General features: G+C 39.0%; 1 protein-coding gene across 2 annotated transcripts in view; it reads left to right on the plus strand.

Annotated features, from left to right (window-relative positions):
* dlgap4b (discs, large (Drosophila) homolog-associated protein 4b) overlaps positions 1-27,426 on the plus strand; it is a 126,266-nt gene that overhangs the window by 19,814 nt on the left and 79,026 nt on the right. For both annotated transcript variants that reach the window (XM_032513471.1, XM_032513470.1), the window contains exon 2: positions 11,104-11,170. The gene's annotated coding sequence lies outside the window, so the exon portion shown is untranslated. The remainder of the gene's footprint in view (positions 1-11,103; positions 11,171-27,426) is intronic.

Here is a 27,426-nt window from a genome sequence, read left to right on the forward strand (position 1 = left end):
GCCCGCAACTAGGAAATGAAACACCACACGCCGGCCACAACAAGGGGACGGTTGTGGTTAGAAAAAAAAAAACGGGGAAAGGAACCGTCACAACCAGGACACGTCGACAACAATGGGACGGTTGTGTTTAGAGAATAACGTCAAAGAGAATAACGTGAAAAGGAACTGCAACATGCGGGACGCATGCCCCAGTCTCCGGGGTGAAAGTCCTGTGTTGATTCACCCATCCACTGCCTCGACCAACCTCCCTGCGCAGATTTTCTTCTTTTCAATACTACTCGGGATCATGAAATAGGCTTACCCTTGAAACACATTACTTCAAAATTTGTTATCAACATACAAAAAAAACGACACAAACTACCATGAGACTGGGCTTAAATTACATATACACACTCAATAAAATGTGTGTGCGTCCGTGCGTGCATGCGCGTGTGTGTTTATATGGTTACTGTAGTATACAGTACATTGATTACATAATCCTCTGAACTGTTTCTGTTTCATTTTTACAGCACCTCTGTAGCATATAATCACACCACATTACTTTATAAAGCAGAAATATGATGTGACAGGAGGCTTAGGTTGATTGCTGAGACGGGACTTTGCATGCTGAACAGTTAGCAGGTACACATAGTTCTTAGTATCCCACAGTTAGCTTTTTCTAACAGTAAGAGTCTGTGGAGCTAATACCATGCAATTATAATGTAGTGCGCCCCAGGCCTAATTTTGTGCTTTTCATGCTAATCTAGTTTGCTCTGTGTTTGCACAGTTTACACCTCATCAACAAACCTGGCAAAATAGTCATGTGCTTTGAGTCAAACCAACTCAAAACAAGGGTTAGCAACTTTGTGTGTCCATAAATGAGTGTACAACACAATGTTTTTGTTCTTTCATTTTCATCAATATTTATGTTGTAAAAGGTCTGTTTGTTATGTCATCCAACAATACAGTCTTGTACACACAGTGATAGGCTAAACATTTTACAGTTTGCTTGAGTTGTGCATTTAAAAGAACAAGCTTGCTATCAGTAGTTTTTTGTACACAGCAGTTTGGTTTCATTTATATTACATTTATTATGTCTATAAATTAATTAATCTCTACTGATAATTTATTTCTAATTACTGGATTTTGGATAAGCCTTTTGTGCCATTCAAACCACCTTCATGGTAAACAAATCCTTACAGCACACACAATGTTCAAGGGTCAACACCTCAGCACAATCACATTTGTTACTCTTTGCTGTTCTGGATTTTAATTCGACTCATTAGAAAATGAATTGCAAGGTGTAAGGATTCTACTCTAATAACTGGAGTGTGAGTAGATTTCACTGCTCATTCTGCTCTCAAGCTCCTCCTAGTATTATGAAGAGGCACTAACTGCTACAAATTGCCAAGTCCTTGAGTCCAAACTTTACTACTCTCTCTCTCTCTCTCTACCTCTCACACTATCTCCAATTACTCTCACTCTCCCCTCTTACGTCTTCTTTACTGCCTTTTCCTCTCTCTGCGTCCCTTTCTCTGACTCGCCCTCTGTCAAGTGGCTTCTAATGCTCTTTATCAATGATGGGGCAGAGATACAGAGTTGCTTCCATCTATCTACTCCTCCACAGTTAGCTGGTACAGGTATTTGTTTCAGCCGCACTGCTCTCATTCAGCATTAGCACTGGCAAGACATTATTGAAAATGTCTCTGTGCTCACACAAAAACAAGTAAGCCCTCATACATTTTCCCTGCGCACACACGAGCATGGACACATAAACTCAAGCAATAACTTATTCCTGGTATAAAAAGCCTCCCACTGTCTGCCAATCTGCCTAAGAATAGATGAAATTTTTTATTTTGCACTGCTAAGTTATACTGGTCAACATAAACCCAGTAATCAACTTTGCAGATATTGATATACTTGACTATACATTCTTTAATTTAAGGCTGCACTAATTTGTGTATTGATTTTGGATTAGATTACTGTGTAATTTGAAAGGGGTCACTTGTAGAGACATGCCCACAGTGAATCATCACTTAGCTGTACATTTCCACCCAGCTCTATGGAATGTTTTAGCATTTTTAGCTTCATGTATTTTGGTTGTACGGCCTGAAACCCACTGTAATTTACCTTACCAGCACTGAATTACAGGCAAAGTAAGGGACAAGTTGGTAAACATTCCCATCCAATCTGGCTGTGAAACTCCAAGGGTTTGCACAATATCCAGATGCATAGACTTTAGTGTGTAATAAAGCCAACACAAACTCACTGTGTGTCAACTCACTGCACTGACAGCCTTGATGCAGATCAAAACCTGCCTGTAGTCCTCTTGAATTCTGTATAAAAATGTTACAAATAACAACTGAAGTTTTTAAGCTGAAATGTTACACATTTACATTTAGAGTCAATGCCCTAATTTTGACAGGCAGCTGTGAATGTCTCTGCCTACGGCTGTGTGAGTGACGCATTGCAGGCCTGATTGCATCTCCTTGACAAAGCATCTGAGGGCCAGAGAATTTGGTAGTGAAGAAAACCATGTTTTCTTTTTCTGCTAATTCTCCTGCTTCACATTTCTGAATGTATTCGTCCATCTTTTCCATTCATCTCTTGACGACTTCCTATTTCATGGAAGCACAGAACAATATTGTCACATTGGGAATGCAACACCAGAACAGCCATGAATATTTCCTCTCTCCCTTTGTCTTAAGGTTCTCTTACACTCAACACAGTGAAATTATGAGCTCATAATATTCAGTGCCTAATAAGTGGACATTTTATGTTTTCTCCTTGACCCTGAAGGACAGCTTATGCGTTCTGTATCATTTCATCATTTGGCATGGGCCTTTCCTGAAATTATAAAAATGATGAAGCTCTTTCTTGAACCAAAGTTTGTGGCTTTCTAAATAAAACAAAGCTTTAACCAGGTGTATTTACCATATAGTATTTGGATATAGAAGCCTGCAATGGCGTCTCACTGTGCTTAAGGAGGTTGAAATCCACTTTTTCTTCCCTATAAACCAAGGATTAAAAGGAAGGTGTGACTGCGTGAATAACATACAGATGAAAGAGAATGTATTAGCTTGTTGCCAGTTGTATCTTGATTACAATAGACATGTGCAATTGACATATTTTACCCTGTGATTGTGTTTTTAGCACATTCAGCTGATTGCTTGACTACTGCTGGATGCACTTTACAACACTACTGAATTGTTTAGACATTATTTATATGCTGCCAGTGTTCAAGAAAGCTTAATTTTACATTGTAGGGAGAACAGATTTCTACTTTGACCAAGTCAGCACTTCCCATAGATTAGGAGGAGGTGTATTTCACCATGCAAATTAGACTCACAGCTCCTCTGAAACATAGAAGGGTTTAGAAAAATAAAGACATGACACATTGCTTCACGTCTGATTTAAATCTTTTTATCTTAACAGGGCAGTCTTTCATGTTCATGTTTCATGATGCCCTCGGTTCAAAGAAGAAACAGACAAAGAAAGGGAGAGTGAAATATGGAGGGAGGCAATATTATAGTAATTTAAACCAGAGTGATGGGACCATGAATCAGAGTCGCAGAAAATAAGCTCTGTGGTAAAGCTGCCTTCACACCATTGCTTTCTCTTCTTTTGTACCCCCTCCCCCCTTTGCGCTCTCTCCACATAAGCATCACCTCTCTTGGGTCTCTTTGGCAAGGTCACCTTCACCAGATAGAGAAAGTCACCCGAGGAATGAGAAAGGAAAATAGGAAATTGAGAAGAATGTAAAATCATAAGACAAAGATAAGGAGTGGGACTAACGAGCAGAAAATGAGAAGGGAAGTAAACAAAGGGTTTGGTTGTGGGGGAGAGAGATGTCAAGAGAGGTGGAAAAAGACTGTGAAAAACAACAGAAAAAAGAGCAGAGAAGGGGGGGGGAGGGATGCATAAACAAGATGCTCACAGCTAACCTCATGCCCCTGTCAGGGTTAATCTTGAAGAAACACGTTTGGTGATCGCTGTGTGGGAAGAGATCCAGCTCAGGAGTCCACTCACTTCATCTACACACACACTTCTTTTGGATGAAGGTCCAGATCACCTGGAAGTAAATCAGGAGATGCATGTGAAGAAGTCAGCTGGTAGCTGGGATAACATGATTTTTACACACACACCTACACACACACACAAACACACGCACACATACATCATTTCGCCTCATTTTCCCACACTCCACCTTGCCTCTATCTGCCAAAGCATAGCTTTATCCTTGCTCAAGTTCACCCAAACTGACTCTACCTGACTCCGTTTCTGGCCCTTACCCCCTGCAGAGTGTGCTGGAGGTGGCCTTCGCCTGGGGCCATCAATATTTTAGGCTCTCTCAGCGCTCTCGCTCATGGGGGTACATTGGCGTTCAGAGCCCAGGGTATGGAGAGACAAGAAGGAGGGACAAGGTTAAAAGATGGAGACTGATAGGTGAGATAGAGTGGATATGATATTGGAGCGTAAATGATAGTGTGAGGCATGGAGAGGTACATTGAGTGGGGTGAATTGATATGAGGAGAAAATTACTGTGTATTATAAAAAAATGAATAGAGGGGGAAAAGGGAGAATGAAAGAAGCACCATCTTGTGTGATAGAAAAATGGCTTGTTTGAAGGCAAATATGGTGAAAACATAATTTTTATGCTTTGTTTTTGGATGGATGGTTGCTAAATTTGTCAGGGTTGTTAAAAGGTTGGAAAGTAAATCTTGGAAGAGACAGAGCAAGAGAAACAGAGAAGTAATTGTCATTATGGTAACGATCTGTGCATTTATGATTCTCAAAATCATTTGCTTCAAGGAGAACATTAAGCAGTTAAGTATCTATTGAAAACGAGGCAATAACATGAAGGGACAGATAAGAAACCAGAACCAGGGAGAGATTGACCCACCAATGGGCAAAAAAGGATTGATGGACGGATGGACGGGCGGATGAATTGAGAGAAGGTTCAGCAGACACAGATGCATATCCTGTGTGACTGCTGGTGAGAGGGCCTTCTGCCCTCCCTTTCTCCTTATGCTTTTGTCCTTTTGTCTCAGTGTGAAAGAGATGCACTGGCCAACTGTTGCTACGACTACAGCTGTTGTCACAATGGTGGTCATTAGGGTTTGTCACCACAGCAAGGAGGCTCCCGGGGGCAATCAGAGGAGAGATGCTGCACCCACATTGGTGCTGATACATTGAGGTTGTTTATGGGCGTAATGTCAAAGAAATTATTGTAGTTGGTAATAGTTCACAAGCAAATAAGATATTTATATTGATTATAAATGACATTTTCTACTGGCCAATGAGCCCATAAAAGGCTATATTATTATTATAATTTTTATTATTATTACTATTATGGCTATAATGACAGATTGTAATTTCTTAAAGAGGTGGTTGACCCTTAGCTTAACTGCAGCAGGAAATTCTTATATTATCGAAATAATACATTTTAATTTTATACACTATACAATAGTGAATAGAATACTATACAATTTAAAATATAGATTTATCTATACATAAATAACCATTGTTGAACTGCAGTGGTACATATGTATATATGAAAATATATGATGCCATGGCAATACATTTTAAAACTAGCCTACAGTATGCTTGCCATTAAATTCATGAAATTCATGAAATGCATCAAATATTTTAATCTAAACCAAAGTGGTGGACCGACCCACTGACATTGCTATCCCTAGAGCCACACTCCTAGCGTGACTGAAAATACAAATCCAAAGTATGATGCTGTATCCTCATCCTTAACACATTATATATTTAATGACTTTAATCCTCTCCTTATGCCATTTGAAATCTGGTTTTGGGACAGTTTTTAAGATGACTCAATATAACCTTTTGCATTTTACTCTCTTTACAGCATGAACATTTCTCAGCAATGATGGACTAGTTAAAGAAGTTATGTATGCCAGAGATAACTTATAGGGGACAAGAAGTGGAGCATGAAGTAGAGCAAGAAAGTAGCACTCACAGTGAAAAGCTAAACTAAGTGAGTCTCCCACTGGAGTCAGCTTCAGTTTCACTGTAACAATGAGTAGTGAGATCTGACTACAATAGGGATGACTAATGGCTCTTACAACAAAACAGAGGAACCACTGACTGACCTCTGACCTGTAGTTCATGTTCATGAGGAAATATATTTAACTGATGTGAAATAATAAAGTGTCATCCAGTTAGAATATAGAAGATCTGGAATCACTTCATCCCAAGGATTTTATCTGTGTGTGTGTGTGTGTGTGCGTGTGAACATGATTTAAAGTTGTGGAGTAGCTGTCACTACTTCTGTAAATAAAGAAGCTGATAAAATATCCATGAAGCGATATAAAATATCGACCCAAGTCCTTGGAACTGCCCTCTCAACCATCCTCTAATTTAATCACACACAAATCTGACACACAAAGAGTTCACCCTCGAGCTTCACCCACAGTGTTTCCCAAACCACGTTGGAAGGTGACTGTACTCATGTATCACATCTGATGCCTGCGCGGTTTTATCAGAGGCTTCACCTAGCCATGACCACCATCCTGGCTCTCTGTGATTTGTTACCTTTGAGCACCCCTGCTGAGGTTATATTCCTGGTACTGACGGGAGAGGAGGGGGACAGTGGGTAAATCTGCCAAATCCAAAGTGGATTATGGGGGTAGGCCACCACTCCCTTGATGCACTGCCTAAGTCTGACTACGTTTATGAAGCACCCTTCTGGGAAATAGAAAAGGATAACTCTGTACAGATATTTGAAATGGAATGTGTGCACATTTGTGTATGGTATGGGAGATTTGTGTCTTTAATTCTAAGCAAAACTTCTCAAGTATCAAACAAAAATCACTAACTGAGGAAAAAAAAAAGTCACCTCAAAGGTAAAACTTTAAGGAGAATTCTGGCCAATTTTACGTTGATCTTGATTGCTATAAATAAGCATGTACTTTCAATTGAAAAAAAAATCCCTACAAAAATTGGTGCAGGCAATACACGCACAAGCTTCCACTGAGCTAAAACAGCAGTTTTCGGGGCAAGTTTTAGAGTGCCTTTGTCTTAACAGACTCTTAACGTGTTTTCAACTCAGACATTGTTTAAATTCACCTACCCTGTCTCTATCCTGCCGGTAGCTAGCTCGCCTTGTAAGCGGATAGCTGTTAACTGCTTGCTGCCGTGCAGTTCAGTGTGTATTGTATTTCCAGTTTGTGTGTGATCAATCTGGTGTTGGGGAATAGAAGGCTTGGCAGTGTCAATTTATGTGATAGTTCCCTTAGCCGCACTAGCAGGCCCTACTGGCATCCTTGCTTCTGATTTCTCCCCTCCTTGTCGCCTCCCACTCTTGAAAACAATCCAGTGAGCGCCCGGTGGTCTGGCTATGTTCTCGAGAGGACAGGTCATGCCTTTGCAACAAAAGCATCATTCCTCTCAAAAACAGGTAATTGAGCACTGTAGTGGGTATAACCATATCACTGACTATACATAGAAACGAGCCAAATTATGTATTTGGTTTGCACAGTGATAGCATTAGAGAAGGCTAGCTGTAGTCTTGCGCTGAAGTCCCGGTGGAGCAGGAAAAGGGAAACAGTGTGCAGATCGCTCCGAGAAGCAAGGATGCTGCTAGCGCGGCAAAGGGAACTACCACACAAATCAACAAGCCTCCTACTCACATACACCAGATCGATCACACACAAAATGGATGAGCTACAAATACACAAGAAACTGCTGTGTGATGATTTTCACAGAAGCCTGGCTGAACATCATTGACGGCAGCTAGCAGATAACAGCTAGCAGCTAATAGGGCGAGCTAGCTACCGACAGGATAGAGACGGGGTAGGTGAATTTAAACAATGTCTGAGTTAAGGGCCCTGTTCATGTTGCACAGACATTTTGATTGCATTTTGTGTCTGTTAAGAGGCACAAAGGCACTCTAAAACTTGCCCCAACAACTGCCGTTTTAGCTCAGTGGAAGCTCATACACATAGCTGCAGATACTCTGTATTGCCTGCACCGATTCAGGTTGGGTTTTTTTCAGTCAAAAGTACATGCATATTTATAGCGATCAAGTTTAAGGGAAAAATTGGCCAAAATTTTCTTTTTAAAAAGTGGAGAGAGGGAAGAGGTAATGAGTCATGTTTGTTTTTAATTAAAATTTATCTTCCCCCATAAAACCTCCCTGAAAGTAAACATTTTTTGTTTTTAATGCTTTTGTCAAATATTTTGGGAAAAAGAAAAAGCAGGATTAGGAGGGGAAGGGGTTTTTTGGGTTGATAAAAAGGGGTTTGGGGTTCAGTCATTTTAAAGTATTTTGGCAAATTTAAATTGTGGGTTGGGGAAAATATAAAAGATAAAGGAAAATTCGGGACAAAAAAGAGTGGTGCCCCCGGGGTTTATGAAAAAGCAATTGACAAAGGGGAAAAACCCACATGGTCGGGTTTCCCAAAGAGAAAGGAGAGATAAAGGGGGAAAGACAGAGACGGGGCTATGGGGGAGTGAGGTTTCGGGGGGCCTTTATAAAACCCGGTTAATCTGGCTCAGAGGGCTCCCTCCCCCCCAGCAGAAAGTGTGTCCGGGAGACTAAGCAATGCACCGGCTAATTTTCCCTCAAAACCCCCTTGCAAAATTTCCCGGACCTCCATTTTAATTTACTTTTTACTTTTTTGCACAGTCTCCCCAAACACATGGCCCAATTAATTTTAGTGAAGGGAAAAACAGACCCAAGTAAACCCCTTTATTTTTTCCTCAGAACTCAAAGAAACAGGGTTGGAAAGGAACCAAAATTCTAAAAACCAAAACCAAAGCTAGGGCATTTTAAGGTCGTACAGTTTTTGCGGAATTGAACGTGATGCAGGGTACAAATTATCATATTGCATTCATTTATCATATTAAACATAGGGTTCAGATTACAGGTGCACATTTGTTTAAATTATTTTTCCATTTATCAAAAATTTTATTAAGTTCAAACTATTATAAAATATTTTAAGAGTTAGAATAATGGCCAAGTTTCCCTAACCATGGTTGCCCCTTTGGCAACCCGGGCATAAAATGTTTTGTGTAAAGCAGTTTTGAAATTACACCTTATCAAAACAACATAACATACCTCAAATTACAATACTATAGCATAATCAGTTATATCCCTCCCTGTTTAAATCAACTTACAACTAACTCCTACTACTAACTACTATACATTAACAAAGGATTCAATTAAGTTTAATGTATCATTTGGCCTCCTACAGTGACTTCCTGTTTACATAGTTAATCACTTTTGTTTGGACTCTGTTCCAGATGTTTCCTGGTAACTGATTTACCCATCACTAAAGTCTTTACTAGGTATTAAGTTTCTTAAAGGTGCATTCTAATTGAGTAAATTGCTTGTCTTAAACTAGCTAGTACTGTAGTTGCAAACAACTTTTGTAGGACTTTATACACAAGGTCATTAATGGATTTATGAATAGTTAGGAGCAACCCAATCCTGCACTGTTTAAAAAACCTTGCTGTCCTGTTCTTCACTTTTATTTGTACCATTGGTATATTGCCGTTGTACCATCTCTACCTCTATCAGTGATCACACAAAAAGCTAATTTTTTTGTTTTCATAGTGAGGCTTCTGAGAAATGCATGGAGTTGCCTTCATTTATTTAGATAGTGAAGTATTGTCATGTAATCCATTTATTTCAACAATGTAACTGTATTCTAAATACCAACTATTTAAATTGTAACTGTAATGGAATACAGTTGTTCATTATTTGTATACAAAATACATAACGTAGGTACATGTATTCTGTTCCTCCCCAACACTGGCAGCATGAACCACACAGACGAGGTGAGACATTTAGCCGGCATCGGTGCCAAGAGTACCTGGTTTTTTGGCATTACTTTAACCTTGTTAAACATAAGTAGTACATCAAAACTACAATATTACATGTTGGAAAAAATACATCATAAAAGAATGGATATTGTTTTTTGTTTAACTTGATCCACCAAGTTGTATAAAGCTACTGTATGCGGCAGAATTTAAATTTGGTAAAACCTGATTATATTGATGATCCTTTAATGCAAACTCTTACATCTGAACATCCGGATTAGTCCCCTTACATCTTTACCTATAGTTCTGAAATGCTAATCCAGCATCACTACTTTGCTTTTCATTGCTGCATTTAACACTGCGTTGTGATTGCACAGCCAGTCAACTTTAATATCTAGCAGTTTTCAGCAACTCCGAATCAGACTGCATTGTACAAATGCTTCCAGAAAAGAGACTACAGAATAGACTAGGAATAGTTCATACATAACAGAGGATGTGCTTTACAACTGAACCCCAGCAGTCTTCCTCAGGAAATAATCAGTTTGATATTTCTGCTCATGGCGCACAGACATGTCACTAGAAATAGTCCATTTTTACGTCACACCAGGCTGCAATGGATGTAGCATATAATATTTAATGACAGACTGCAACAGCGTCCTATAATTAGGGTCTGATATGTGATGTCTGTGGTATGTTTGCCCCTAAAATGCTCCTATAAATCATCGTAATATGGTTATCTCAGAAGAAAACACTTGAACCTTTTGAAGCCTTTTTTGTCTGAGGCATTAGCTTCTCTTAGCGAAGGTCTGTGTGTGCTGCGCTCTCTGAATATTGCCTCTGGGTATGAAACATTAAAAAAGACAAAACAACAGCTTAGAGGGCTACCTGGTTTTACTGTACGTTGTAAAGCTTTGCCTTTATACTGTTAGTGAACAATATCCAAAAATCATATTGTGTAAGTAAAAAGATGATGTTTGATCTGATTTATGAAATGGGTTCCTGGAGTATTACTGCTTTAGGAAGCAATTTCCCTAATCTAATCTATGGTTTTTAATTAAAATGCTTTATCTCTTAAGATGTGCCAATTTGCCTATCTCCAAAAGGCAATTGATTTTCCAAATAATTGAAAAAGCAGTTTTGAAGACAATGAAACACATGTTTCTATTCTAAAATCCAAACTTTGCTGACCAGTAAAAATCCACCAACACATCTTTCACAGGCATTAATCTTTCAAGCAGTTTAGTATGATCACATTTCCTGTGTTGGTAAGATACATTGAATGTGAATGTTTTTTGGGACTATTGAAGCTGATGAACCGTCTTTGTGTTACAGGATTTCTTCTTTTCTGAGCCTGCTCTTCTCTGACCTCAACAAGAGACTCTTCACCCTGTCCTACAAGGTACACTGCATTTGAACCTCTTCTTTCTCCAACCCTCCGGACTGTAATATATATATATATATATATATATATATATATATATATATATATATATATATATATATATATATTATACTATACATTTATTCAATGCCTTTGTTAGCATCTTCCACCCAGTTGTGACTGGGACTGAGAGCCAGTGCTAATGAGACAGTAACCTGCTTGATGTTGTTGCTGGATATATTAAAACAGTTGAACCGCCAGGAGAATTAGCTAATAGGCTACAGAAAAACAGCATGCCTTGACCTTGTCTGGATTAAACTACGATGTATCCTCAAGGCATTATGACTGTCAAACAGAAAAAAATATGAAGCTGTAGGAGGCAGAGCTTGTCCTTTTGTGCAGACAAATACAAGGCTGAGGGCTTTTGTTTGCTCGGGACAAAATCTGATACAAATAGAAATGTCAGTGCATCTGATGTTAAATAGTTTGAATGGAACATGAGTACAGTAAGTGTACCAGTGTTGTTTTGTTGCATGGATGAAAGGGCATGTTTTGTCATGCAGACACATGCACAACGTTGCCTGCAAAGCAATGAGCACTGATGGAACTTAGCCGCGATACTCAGCATCATGAGTGTCCTCTGTGGGCTCCCCTGAGGTACAGTACAACTCTGGACTCTTGATTTCACACTGGAATAATTTCATTCCGAGCACAAATATCTTCTGCAATGTGATCCATAGTGGCCACAGCTCATGTTGTGGCGCAGGGGGGTATTGCAAAGGAACTGTAGCATCCTTACATACAGTACAGTCACAGAATGCTTTCTCATCTTTGTTTTTACAGAGACTATAAGGGTTGCAGGCACTTTACATGAAAAATAAGTTGAATGACGCAGCAGGTAAATAAAATATAAGTTTTATTTGGAAAGTGTATAAAGAGAATAAGAGAGTCCTGGGAAGAGCTCTGTGTACATTGTTATTCAATTTCAAATGACATTGAAAGGACCTCCTTGATTTTTGTACTTTTGTATTTATCAATATCCTCTCTGCAGCTGTTGCACTAGGGATTTATTGCTCCACTGAGCTGCCTGATGTTAGTACAAAACAGTGACCCATTCATCAGGACACACTGGAATCTTCAAAGGGTGAACAGTTTAAATGCTTAATTTTTTACAGTCTGGGATACAAAAAAAAACACCTTTAAATAATTTATTTAACAAATGCTGACCTCTGCAAATATTTGATCAGATAAATATTACCTCAAATAAAACTACATTGTGGGGAGGAATCACCACATGGACAAGCATCTGAGAGCCTATAACCATTTATTTCCTTAGTAGCAATGGTTATTAAATTCCAACCAATAAAACCATTGCAGATTGTTTGCAATAACTTTTAAATGATCCCTTCACACATTTTAAAATGAATAAAAAGCAATTGCCTCTTCGTAATGGACAAAACACATAACAATATGCATTATTGGAGTAAAAACCAAGAAATGTGTTATATTTGACCTCAGTGAAATCTGCCTCTACTTAGTTTACAAATGCATTTTGTCACAGTAATTTACATAACACAACCTTCTTTCATTTACATATTAGGAAACTTAAAGTGCCGCCAGCACACCCTGTAGTACTCTCATAGGATTTCAGCCAGCATTTTACATTGTTGATCACCCAGATGTTCCAGACCGTACTATTAACTGTTTTTATTATTGCTTGTATGTAAATGCATTTTTAATTTAAACAAATTGCCATGACAAGCCTCATACATCATATTCCATTTAGTTTGAATTAGATATTGAAAACCATATGTATTTTCTAAGTTTAGATGGCGGTAGTGAACAATGGGCTTGAGTTTTATTGACAACATTTGAATTCAGTGTTTAATGTGAAGTGAGGCAGTGTATATGCATGCAATATATTATTTGAAATTCAAGAGATTATTCTGATGAATACATGCACACTAATTATGCAGCTTTTGTCTGTCTTAGGTGAAGTGAATGTACTTATCTTGCATCATTTATGTAAAGCATTTCATTATATAAGAAAGGGCCGTGCCAAAGGAATGTTTGCAGTTATGCAGCAGAAGCTACTATACATTAACACATCAACTATTTGTGTTCACCAAGATCAGTATACAGTCGCATGCTTAATTAGCCTTTTTTTCTTTTCTTCAGAGATATACCTTCACATAGTATGGAGCATCATGTTTCTGACAATATGCGATTATAACACGTTTAGATGACTTCTTCACAGCTTGAAAAGTTTTCAGTACAAAATGTTAGAGAGACATGCTGTCCCCAAAGCTCTGATCCCATTGTCTTTGTTTATCCCACAATCAACTTGTTCTTATTTCCTCTCCTGAGAGCCACAGTGTTACATTTTATTCATGATGAATTGTCGATGATACAAATTTTTGCTTTCATATTATCAAGGGAGTGTGTCCTATTTCATCTTCAGCACACAGAAACAATGAATTTAGATTGTTGATCATTCCAGTAAATTGTTGTGTTACTTTACTGATAAAGTAAGTTCACCACTGTGATTATGATAAATAACACTGGCAGTAAAATAATAAACGAGGAACAAAGTATCCTGATATTCAATATTCCTTCAAGATAGTGTCTTCAAATTGCTTGTTTTGTCTCGCCTAAGTCCAAAAACCTGAAGATATTGAAAGATATAAAAATGCAAAAACATTTTTGCTAGACAAATAACGATTGTAAGATTAATTGATTATTCAAATTATTGTTGATTAATCATAAATCTTCTAACATTCCAGCACTATTTAAATAATTTACAAAAGCCTATTGGAACTGCTTTTAGTACTGTACAGGGACAAATAGTATTACGTAGCATTTTGTACACTGACCTGTTGAAAGAAATTGTGCACATATTGATAACAGTGATTGCCTGACCATACTGTACAGGGGCCATTACTAAATGTTCTTTACCCTCTGCTGTATGGCCAAGGATTTCTCCTCTTGTTCTAAACCTCAGTTGATTACACTTTAGTTTGTGACTGAGAAATCCCGTGTCTCACAGCTGGATCCCGCAGGCCAGGACCAAGTTTTACAGGGGATTTTTTTCTCTGATGAGAACACTTTTTTCCATTAATTTGTATACGTGCATTGGATTGACTTTAATAAAGTTGCGGCCTAATTCCTTATGCAAGGAGCTTTTATAAAATTTGTTTCTAGAATGCTAACTCTACTGTGGTCAAAAGAACGAAACTGTTGACACTACTGCAAGAAATGTATATTAGATTTAAAATGCTTTGTTTGTTCTAAAGATCATTGAGCCGTATCCTGGCCTAAGATACTGAAAGGCTATTGAAGGCTGAAAGGTAATTGTATGGGTCGTTCTCTTGCTTCATTTGTGGGACTTCCACTGGGGAAAGTAGACACATATAATAAGTAATTGATCAATTTTATTGTAATGTTGGTGATTGCCAACGCTCACCTCTGAAGGACTCTGATACTTTTTGCTTTAAGTGATTGGACTCGATTCTAGACTGAATGTAAGAGTTAGGATATTGTGTAGCCTACATGCTGCATGTGCAGTGTTGTGTTACCACATTAAAATATTACAATATATAGGCTTATTCCGACTCACATTCCGCAATCTGTGTGTGTGTGTGTGTGTGTGTGTGTGTGTGTGTGTGTGTGTGTGTGTGTGTGTGTGTGTGTGTGTGTGTGTGTGTGTGTGTGTGTGTGTGTGTGGTGTGTGTGTGTTGTGTGTGTGTGTGTCCAGTTTTTGTAGGCATTGCATTAACATGGTTAAATCCTCTGCATGGCTTATTGGATCCAAATCCCTCCCAAAGCTTTTAAAGCTCCTGCCTTTTCATTTCTGTGTCTCTTTCTGTCTACAGTACCTATCGTTCCATCTGACAGTGAAGGAACCTGTAGTTTTACCTTCTACTGTGTATATTTTCCATTTCAGCTTTTGCTGTAAAAACATCTTCACCCTTCATACATATACTGATGCCAATCCCGAAATGGCATGTTTTTCACTTTGGTATTCAATTTACAACATGCGATACATTTTGATTTAATGTGCAATGCCAAAGAGACATTTCAACTACAGTTACCTCAAGTAACAATGGCTTGCTTGACTTCAAGGTTCAAGGTTCTTTATTTAAAAATAACAAGTAGTCGTTGGCAATGAACATCTTAGACCTCAGGCCCCTTCAACACTGCTCATTAAATAACTAAAAAGTTGCAAGTAAAAACAAAATCTGGACCTAAGACAAAGAAAATAGTGCAAGTTAAGACCTAGGGTTAAAATATACACAGCATATTACAACCACGACTGACCTTCTCTCACTAGCAGAAAGGACAATTGTTCCCCCCAGCTAAACGCAAGTAAACATGATTAAACAAGTAAAACATGAGCAACAAAATTAGATAAAACATAATATAAAAAGCACACTTAACTCTTCTTTATTCAGCATCCAGTTTAAGTGTTGTTTGACTTGTATTTACAACTTCAAAATTAGCAGTCATTTTTGATCAATTTGATCAAAGTCTGTACTTAGAGTGAAAACTATACCGTCTTAAAACAGGGTTTTGTACCTTTTCTGGCGTTTGAGTTGTAATGATCCCGGCATACAGTATATAGAGAGACGTCAAGCTTTCATTTCAGTTCAAGAATGACATTTGTTTTCTATTTGAAGGCAACTCCAAATGAATTATACGTAGTATGTTTTATCAATTTGAAGATGATAGTGTAGCTTATATTTCAAACATGTTCATGTATTTTTTAGTCAGGAATATCAATTTAGTGTATATGTTTTACATGCACACCCTCTACTTCACAAAGCAATCATGAATGGTTTATACACTTAACTAAAGCCACTGTTGTAAATTCTGTTGATTAATAGCATTATAGTTTTTACAGATTTCTAGCTGGACTGGTCAATGACAAAAATGAAGTGGTGTGTCCTGGTGTTCTGACCATGTAATCTTAACATCCCCAGTTAGAGTCCATCCAGGGCATGTCATCCCTCCTCTCTGTCTCGCTCCTCATTTCCTGCATGTCATATGATCAAACATACAGTATCATAATATATTTAAAAAAAAATATTAAAAACATTTTTTGAATCCCCTTGACCACACTGAAAATTCTGCAAATTCATAACTGTGCCATAATTAATACTCCTGATGCACCAATAGCTCTGTGCAATTTCATAACAGTGTAATACTGTTTCAATAACATGTGTACAAATCATATTTATCTTTCTTACAATTTTAATATATGTATATAGTATGGTATATCGCCCACCCCCCCTTTTTTTTCATCTGCACTACTTATATTTTAAATTTTAAATTTCTCATTGACACTGTAAAGGGATTGCTTCACACTCATTGAACAGGTATTGCCCATGTGTATAATGACAATAAAGGCATTGTATTCTATTCTATCTATATACTTACATACAGTAGCTAATATTTTTTAACCATTGAATGAACGTTATCACTTCCAAAGTTACGAGGCGGTAGGGCCCTACACTACCTCCTATTTGGCTCAGTAGGCTGTTATCATCTAATGGTAAGCTCGATCCCCCATCCACGTCAATGTTAGACGCTCGAAACAACTGCTTGAACACGCCGCGACAAAGTGGAGTGACACAGGACTTTCACCGGAGACCGGTGCTTATGCTTGGGAACACAGCCAAGCTAACGTGAACTACACCACAGAAAACTAATTTTCATATTGCTAAATATGGCTTTTAGCTGTGTAAATATCTAATTTAGCAAAAGAAAATATAAATGAATTATGCAAATATAACTTTTCATCCATTTACACAACATTTACTACACTCAGAAATGAGGCCTTGCACACTTATAGTGTAGGCTATAATATTTCATACCATTGGTGCAGCTTGTATTGCGCTACCTTTGTTTATAGAGTATCTTTGCCTAAACCTAACCAAGTAACATTATCTTCGTTTGAATTCACAAAGGAACTCCCAGAGCTTTTAAAGCATCACGCCAAGGGGTCTAGACCTGAACAATGACCGTTACCATGTGAATAGATTATGAGGCTGATAACTACTGATAAAGTCCATTCAATGGAGTGTTAACAAATAAGAACAGCCCTATGCTAAAAAAAAGAAAAGAAAACTCCAACATTTAAAAGCATCTCGCTATCTAACTTGATTGAGGACAGCTGCAGAAATTAATGTTTGGAGACTGTCCCGTATTACTCCATCTTTCACTAGACACAGTATTTCTGTGTAAGGAAGTGTTTAACCATAAATCATCCTACATCTCACACACACACATGTATCCATGGCTTTGTCTATGAAAGGATTGGAACAAAATAGACTTTTTTTCTGCTCATCTACAGTATGTTGGCCAAAATTAGATTCTCCTTTGTTCCTCTCTCTTTCTCAATTATTAGAAATGTCTGACTTGGTTGAAAGTGTTTCTCAGACAAAATGAATATCAGGGTTAATGTGCCTATTATTAACATGTGGGTTTCTATTTTAATAACCTCACGTCAAATTGCTGGTCTTCAATATCTAGTAGCACATGATGTAACCTAATAATTGTGACGGAGAAAGATGTTAAATTTTTCAAATGTAATCTCATTTCAGATGATATTTGATTAGAGAAAGTATATTTTAACGTTTAATATAGTAGAAAGGTAAGTGAGAAAAGGCAGAGACCTATTACTGTATATGGCAACTGTATTGTATATAACCAGACTTTATTAATGTAAACAATAATTTAATCTTCCAGAGAATGTAGTCAGGTATATTAGTGTTTTCATGCATGTGTGCAATTCCAGTGAATCATCAAATCCTGCAAATTACATAAAACACTGGTATTCTTACCACCTACTTTCATATGGAAATAATTTCAATGGCCCTAATGAAGTACCTATGTGAAGGTCATTTATTTCACTCAAGTAATTTATTTATAAGTTCTGCCTTATCTGCCACAGTCAGCGACTTTTATGGATATTCTCACAATATGGCTGTTCTACCTGTTATTTTTAGCACTATTGAGCAGTGCAGTCAAAGAAGACAGAAGTTATATTTCACATTGAAGTTGAAGCTTGGAGCGTTACGTGTACGACATCTCATGGCATGTCACACCATTCAGTAAACTACGTTCTCATACTGTTTGCATTTTGCTGAAAGATGAACTCAGCACTGTACTGAACACTACACAATGAAGGTTTTGGATAACCACAGTCCTTTCTGTTTTTTTTCACATACTGCTGCTGTTGGTACCTGACGTACCTAACCCACATGCATAATTCAACAGGGAGCTGAGTTCTTGCTGCACGTAATGACAGCAAGTTGTAGAGGAAAGCACTACAACTTAACATCTGAGAGCCAGTGACAGCAGAAGTCACATCCTGTCAATTTCACTGACTGCCTCCCCCTCTGTGAATTTCTCTTCAAGACCTCTCCCTCCTGCAAAAACTACTCCCCCCCCCCCCCCCCCCCTTATTTACTCAGTGGGATAAATTCTTGCCCCTCTCTTTTTTCTCTTCAATATCTACTGACTGCTCTGTATTTTTCCCTCCAATCTGCGAGGCCATCTGGTCCTCTGTCTTCAGTCTCGTGTCTGTCCGCAGTATCTTTTGCTCTCTGAATCCATTTGACAAGATTAATAGAGTGAACCTCAGACAGATATAAGCTGCTCATTTTGATAGGGATTGTTGGGAGGAGATAAGTTTATAAGCAGATGAGCGGGCTTTTTTCTTTCAACAATGAAAGCTCACCTGCATGGCCAATTGAAAGGTTCAGGGTAAAACAAAAACAACATGCAAAAGATTATTCTGAGAGATAAAGGTCTAATCACTCTGATGTGACGTTAGGTTCTCAGGTTGATATTATGCAAAAATGTGACCCTCTTTCATCTTTCAGTGTCAGACACGCCCACAGACACACTAAAATCACCCAGCTGGCAGTATAAACGTCCCAGCCCTGGACTGTAGTCAGATTAACGTGCTGCCAGGTGAAATCCTGCTGAAAAAGATGATTGGTTTGAGATCAGCTGTGGTTTGTGGCACATACAGTGTAAAACATGTGGACAGTTACAGCTCGTTTTCTAGTTTGAACTAATATAGTTTGAGTCTACAACATCCTAGATCTCTATATCATGGAATATTTTCCTACAGTGAGGGTGACAGTGATATATTATCCTGCTACAATAAATATGGGGAATAGGAAATAGCACAATAGCACCCAAAAACTACAGACCTCCAGCCAGTAATAATCACTCATGTCCAATGGAACCAAATAAATGTTCCCAAGGCACTTTCAGGCAAAAGTAGGGAGAAAACATAGCAAGGGCCGATAACTTAACTAAGCAGTGGTGGAAAAAAAATATATATATATATATATATATATATATATATATATATATATATATATATATATTAATATTTGCAAACAGCATTTAAATTAGTCCTAATTTGCAAGTCTAACAGCAGCTAATTAAATGCTACATTAGTCACAGTCAGAGCCATATATTGGAGAGAGTTTGGCCAACTAGGGAATCATATGTTCTGAGCTATCCTGTTGTGATTGGTTCCGAGCTGGTCACGTGTTTTGTGGACTCCATGGTGGATAGCAACATTTATCTGATTCTCATTGACATAGTGCAGGGAGTAGTGGAAACATGTAATAAATTATTTAAAAAATGCATAAATCACTGAAAGAATGCCCTACATTTGCGCATTTGACTGCAATGAAAAACACGGAACGGCAAAAGATTTCATAATTTCCCTCATGAACCAAAAAGGCAAAAAGTATGGGAGCTGAAGGTGAAAAGAGCAAACCGGAAGGAAAGTGACTACTCATTATTGTGTAAGGTAAATGTCTATTTCTCTCTTCAACTTATGAAATTACATAGTATCCGATATGGCGCCCTTGATTTGGCCAACTCTGTCTTGGCCAAACTCTCTCTCTCTCTCTCTCTCTCTCTACTCTCTCTTGTGCTGCCATATACTATTTAAAACACCATCAAAAGTATTGAAATTTGTTTGGAAATGAATGGAACAAGCATTCCTAAATACATTAGGGAGCACTGTGTTGGTAGAACAAATCAATCCAAAACTGTGATGGTTCAATTTAGCTTTAACTGAATATTTGAAAGCAACATTTCTTATCATGCATTGCCAGTTACAAAGCTTTATGTAACACAATATTGAGTAAGCATGGCCTGGCATACCTATTATTTTGTCTTTTCTTTTTTTGTTGCTAGAAATATGCATTAGACAAATTGAATGGGCCAATGAGAATTGTGATAAAGACCTGCATCTGCATCATTTTACCGTTTAAATTGTTCTCATTTAAGCAAATAAACTGCTTCTCAGTTTGAATATACTGCTGCAAACATGTCTTGCAGTGACTGTATATTTGATAGTCTACAATTTCACAAGTTGATTGATTGATTGATTGATTGATTGATTGATTGATTGATTTAAACTATTTTAAAAAATACAGTCATGTGCTCCGTGTATATCGGTTCAGGCCTACATGCTGGGGGTCCGGGCCAAGTTATGGTACAACTGCCCTACTGTAGTTGTGAGCCTATGTTGCACTTCATTCTCTCTCTTCCCATCTATTTTCTGTGATAAAGCATGAAATTCCCATGGATGAAATCACCAAAAGTTGTATTACATTACACACATTCTTTCTTGTAAGAACATCAATTCAAACCAGGACTTCTCCTTAATGAAATAACACACACTCTTTGGCCAAGCCCAGCACCCAGGTAAGCTACACATGAATCATGCATGATGTTTACATTTAACAATCTTCTTCACAATTTCACAATCTCTGTGTGTGTGTGTGTGTGTGTGTGTGTGTGCGCGTGTTTACTTGTCCAATTATAGTTTCTAGCCCTTCAGACACATCCTGTTCTTTAATTTTCTCCCACACATCTCTTAACCTCTCCTCATCCTCCACTTGCATTTTCTTTTTTTCAACAAACCAATTTACCTTGCGTGTTAATTAACAGGGCTGGCCTCAATTAAACCAGTAATTGGACTATATGGAAAACCCAAATTGAGATACATCATAGACACAGTTTTTTTTGTTATCCTCCTGTGATGACCTATCACTATTACTCTTACTTTTATTTATTGTCGTAATATTTGTTTGGTGAATAAAAAAGTATCCTTGCTTATACAAGGGAACACTTTACTATAAAACATACATTAGAGTATGATAGAGAAATGTGGCACTAATAGACGTACAGCCCATTTTTTGACCAAGCACCACACTTGTGTCAACTTAATGTGGTCTAGACCACATTCTATCATTTACAGAGACCCAACAATTTCCCCCAATAGCAAGAATTTGGTGCAACGGTGGAAAAACAGACCCTGGCTCTTTGGGCGGCCTTCTGCCTTGACCGGTTGGGGAAAGACAGTTATACAGAAATATGACTCATAATAATTATAGCAGTTGGTATAATGGACTGACATGATGAACAGTGGTATTTATAGTAGGTGAAAATAATAGAACTATGACTAGTAGTAATAGTAGCAGTGCATGGCATAGCAGGGTGTCAAGCAGGACCAAGCAGCAGCTGCAACCATGATCCAGGTGCCACGGAAATCTGTGAGGCGGAAAAAAAAAGGACTCTGGCAAAGAAGCCTGCAATAATGGTTATTGTGCAATATTTCATGGATTAATGCAAGTGTAATAATTTTTCTCTGTAAGCATGTAAGTCCATAAACACAAGTATTGTAGCTGGTATGAAAAAAGAAAAATGAAAATGACTGTGGCCTGAAGGCCAAGGAGACTTTTTCCTTGGTATTTCCAGTTCATTAATATGTTAATGTCCTGGAGTTCCAGTTGCTAACCATGCATGACATACAGTGATGCCCTTCTCTAAAAACTGCAAAATTACTGTACACAAGGTTGACAAGAAAGAAATGAATCACTATGACATTCGAAAACCAATATGGATCTATGAATATCAATAATTGTGCTGTGGTACTGTATTACTGAAACCTCAGCAATGTCTTAACAGCTCTGCTCTAGAAATGTGCTCTGAAAAACTGTAACAACAGTCTGCTCATCTCCGTCCCTGGGGATGCAGGTTTTTACAGACTTTTCTTCTTTTTAACGAGGTGACAGGGACTGCACACACAATGAGCTTTGTTATGTGTCAGTAATTGAGAGGTGGAGAATATAGTACGCTATATGCACTGGTCCTGAAGAATAGAATATAGGAACTTAGCAGTGATTAGCACTGTAAAGTGGCAGGCTCCAGATATTAGCAGGTGGAGTGCTCATTAGCACTCCCAGGAGAAAGTGAGATTGAGCTATGGTAGTTAAAAGTCAGACGGAGAAGCAGCAGCCTGAAGGTTACAGAAGGTAGGTTTTTACTGTAAATCGACTGGTATTCTATTTATATTCACAGACACACTCTCCCTAAACAATAGGGTCTTAGTCTTACAACTGATGCTGTAGTTTCCACTCACAGAATAAAAAACTTGATCCCAGAAATATTTTGCTGTGAGGTGCTACCCAAAATGAATAACCAAATAACTGGCAGATGCCTTTGAAGATAGCCTGTTCCCAAATGCTTGGTTGATGCTCTAAATTCTCACAGCAACTAAGTTGCAGTAAGTAAGCTAAAATTGTACCTTAACTTCAGGAACTGGAACTTTCCCGTAAAACTCATTAAAGCCAAAGCTCAGAGATTATTTTGGAGGGTTTGAAATATGTGTCTCTAACTGCATGATAATATTCTCCCCATGCATTTTGCATTCCCGCCTGTGTCAGACAATGCATGTCTATGATAAAATGCTCCACTCATTCTTCCTCTGAGGATGAAGAAGCTTCTGGTCTGAGAATATCACTAACTGCACAAAGCAATCTTTTTAAGACGCCATGCACAATTAATACTCCAGAAGGACTAATGGATTTAGATTAAGCCCCTGCAGCTGTCTTGAAATGCTAACTTTAGCATTATCAACCACTGTGGCCCTTTTTAAATGGAGGAGGACTGATTTTACCATAAATTATCAAACTAATGGATGTGCTAATGGATTACTTTGCACCAGATTGAACTACACTAACATTGTATACACAGAGGTAGAACTCTTTTGCAAATATAACCAGCATTTGCCAAGAGGTTGTTTGTGTATTTCTGTGTGTTCTCTGAGGCTGTGGTTTGCAATAAGGCTATCGCGCTGAAATGGTAAATTGACCCTTGGGTGGGGTAGGGGGGTCTGCAGAAAATTAGATTAAGGCCATGTTAACTGCCCACAATCTACTTTGGTATCATCCACACGTCACTATACAGGTCAAGCCATGTGCAAAGCTTTATTTAAACACTTCTGTCCAGAACATCCTACTAAGAGCTCCTCTCTGGCTCTGTCACATGGACACGCATGTCTAATCATGTTGCCAGCAGTACCAAAGTAAGGTCATTTGGTCACTTTCCACTTTTCTCTTTTAAAGTCAAATCACACACCTGTTTCTCTTTTGACCCTACTTATACTGTACCTCATCATCCCCCAGTCTCTCTGTCTTTCTTCTTCTGTTGTCCTATCTAACTAAGTTGTAGTATCATGTCCCACCCGGTCAGTAAGATACAGTTGTCATTGTGGAACCATTAACATGGCAGGCTAGAGCCGGAACTGTGACGTTTGACTGTGTCTGGCTTAGGACTTTAAACCACCTGCTGTCTGCTCCAAATCTGGGATAGATGGTTGGATGGATGAAAATTATAATGACGTGATGAATGATGGGGGGTGGTAGTGGTTATGTTAATGTGTGTGGTTCTTTTTTGTTTTTGTATTTTTTTTTTTCTCGGAGCCACAGTTGACCATGACCTCCAGTTTGTAGCAAGGGAGTGGAGGAGCACATCTGGTGTTTGGATGTTGTGTGTGTGTGTGGGTGTGTGTGTGTGTGTGTGTGTGTGTGTGTGTGTGTGTGTGTGTGTGTGTGTGTGTGTGTGTGTGTGTGTGTGTGTGTGTGTGTGTGTGTGTGTGTGTTGTGTGTGAGTTGAGCATCTGGCCAGGCAAAAAAACAAAACAGGACGGGAGCCTGGAGCGTGCAGTGGGAGGGGGTTGTCGCACACTTCTGTGAAAATGCACACATCTGTTTCTCTTCCTCCCATACACAAGAAAGTAAATAACAACACAAGTGCAAACAGCATCAATTTCAGTAATAGATACTTCAGTACACATATCATAAAGCCCTACTTTTTACATAAACATATCTACTGTGGGTTAGCATGCACTTGCACAGCAGTTATAGTTTATGACATACATATCTTATGTTGGTGAATGCAGCACAAAGGCCCCAGGCAGGTGTCCAACCCGGGGGGAAAAGAACAGCAAAAATAGCATCCCCACACAAACAGACACATACTTCGCACTCAGACAGAATATCTCTTGCTTAGCCTCTCACGAATCAATGTTCTTTCTCTCATTCTCAAGGTTGAGTGGTTGGTGAATCATGGTTGAAAATACTGCTTACAGAATAGTATATTAAACACCTATTTCATAGGCTATATATGTACAACAGAGAGGAAAGCTGGGAGGAAGGGAGGGAGGGAGGGAGACAAAACAACACATGCAGAAACAGACACACACAAACACATACATAAACAGACACACACAGACAGACACAAGACAAGGGACCAGTCACATGCCCCGGTTGAGACCTCAAGAAGTCAGCGATGATGCGCCAAGTATCCAGGGTCTTTCCTGGGCCGCTCCATAGATGTGTGCCGTAAAAAGTTCCATATAAACTACATCCAAGAAGGTAAGGGTCCATGCACGGATAGAAAGGTCATGAGGTGGTTCCCAACAGGTTGCAATCATTTTCTTCGCAGCTGTAAGTCCAGCAAATACAGCACGCCTTTGAGTTCTAGAGAGCTGAAAGGCTGCCTTATCATTCAGAATCAAAACAATGACAGTAACAGGCACAGTGACATTAATTAAGGCGGAAATTTTGGATGCAATATTGTTGCAGAACTGACAAACAGGAGAGCACTCCCAGACCATGTAAAGAAATGTACCTTGTGCTTTAATTGGGCAGAAAGTACATAAAGGGCTGTTTATTATTTTCACGTGCGAGATATGTCCAATGAATTAAATTGGAGTGAATCTGCCGATGTTATGGATTGCGTGATACTTCTGGAATGTTAGACCATGCATCATGCCAGTCAAGATCAACACTGAGCCCTGGGCAATCACGTGCCCAGAGCCTCTCAATAGGAAGGGCAGAGCGGCCAGATATCACTTAGAACTGATAAAGGCTAGATACCATCTCACAGTTTTTAGGCCGCACAGTAAATAACTTCTGGATAGGATGGATGGGCAAAGGCCTCTGCCAGAGGACACCGTATGTCTTAAGTGTTGATCTTAATCAACAAAGGTAAAAGAAGAAAGAGTAATGTGGTCTTATAGGCTCTATTTTATTATAATATGCCACTGGAATGTATGTGTTATGTTTGTTCTATTTCGTATAAGCTTCACTCTCTAAGACAGGGGTTCCCAAAACTTTCAGCCCGCGACCCCCAAAGTACCGGTGCAAGTGACTCGCGACCCCCCCCCCCCCCCCCCCCCCCACTATAAACATTGCGCGCAATCGCGCACGCACTACAGGCGTATCCAAACATGAGCATATTGACGACACAAAATAACACAACAGCCATGACATTATTCTACAGTAATTTACTCATTACTTTAATTTGAACTTAATCTCACCTAATGAGGTGGATGTGTAATATGTTTGGAGCACAGCAAGTTAAAAAGCTCTATATTTTAATTTAAAATAGTTTTTATATACATTACACACTAGGCCAAAAAAAAATAAAATCCCTTTTACCTATTTCGGCCATACAGTATTCGGTATTTCGTGGTGTTGGTTTTAATCTTTCGCACGGTTGAAGATGCAAATTGGTTGCTTAGTTACCATCAGCGTCTCTGTCAGAGAAACGTCATAAGCGGTCTGGAGTAGCAAGGGTGGGCATCAGCGATGGGCCGAAGGTAAAGCCAGAGTAGGTAACGCTGCTACCACCATGAGTAGGCTACGGCGTGGATGGACTCCGTTCTGGACCAGAAGGCAGCGCCGGGCGCTCGCTCTGTGGAAGGAGCGGTACACGGAGCTAGATGGCCGGTGGCTGCCTACGTGTTTATACAACTTTATACATCCTCAAACTGCCTGGAATCACACACATCCTCTCCAAGGAGGGCACCAGCAGGGACATTGTCTGGAGGAAGTTCAGACAGCAACTGGCAGAGGAGCTGAGACACGAGTTTAGAGGAGGAAAGGGAGCGGGGCGCGGTCCAAGCAGCGGGGGGGGGGCGCGGTCCGAGGAGCAATGCGCACCACAGCAGACACCAACACGGAGGCAGTGACAGGTTACGTTAGGTTATAAATGTTCAAAGAAAATACTTTTAGGTGTTATTTGCATGTTTACATACCATATTTTTCAGATGTGAATGGAATAATTAAGTTCTACTATGCCATGATATGAGTTATTGAAGCACCTGGGCAACTCAAGTGTATAATTAAACACGTTAAATTTTACATTTTGGTGTTATTTAGTTTTTCTAAAGATATCCTAACACAATACCTGCATTAAAATTGCAATTAGGTATTTATCATGACAGATTATAGAGTTTAGAATCTTGCGGTCAAAATGACCGGAATCCCGGCAGTTGTAGTGTTAATGTTGGAGACACTACTCGGAAAGAAAGAAAATCAAAACAGCTGTTCCTTTTTATTTAGTTGCTTGGTTTTATTTAAATTTAGCCACTAGTTTTATCTTGTGGTTAAATCATAGCTAACTCTATGCTATTTCAATCGTTTTTAAATTTTATTTATTTCTGGAATTCAGCTCGCGACCCCACCTCTCTGGCTCGCGACCCCCCTGGGGGTCCCACCCCCACTTTGGGAATCACTGCTCTAAGAGGTGTTGTTATTGGGTTTATCATTGCATGCACAGTTGTGAAATATTCTTTCGCCGCCTTGTGCCCTGCATGGGCCTCTCTTACGTCCGCAGTTACTGTATATTACAGCTGCAAGTCTAGAGTTCCGCTCCCTATTTTTCTTCAGCGACAAACAGTTTGAAGACTTCAAAGAACAGCGGTGTGTACTGACTGTCAGACCGGCTACATCCTGCTCCACCCGAGCTAAAAGGTGTGCCTTGGCCCCATTTGCCGGACCGGCACCCCGCTGGCCGCCAGAAGTTCCATGCCCGCTTACCGACATGGGAACTCAAGCGGCATACGATAGCAGCCAGGCGGACAGTTGGGTAAGGTAAGGATAACA

Source organism: Etheostoma spectabile, chromosome 4 (genome assembly GCF_008692095.1).
Source record: "Etheostoma spectabile isolate EspeVRDwgs_2016 chromosome 4, UIUC_Espe_1.0, whole genome shotgun sequence".
In the NCBI taxonomy this organism is placed as follows: Eukaryota; Metazoa; Chordata; class Actinopteri; order Perciformes; family Percidae; genus Etheostoma; species Etheostoma spectabile.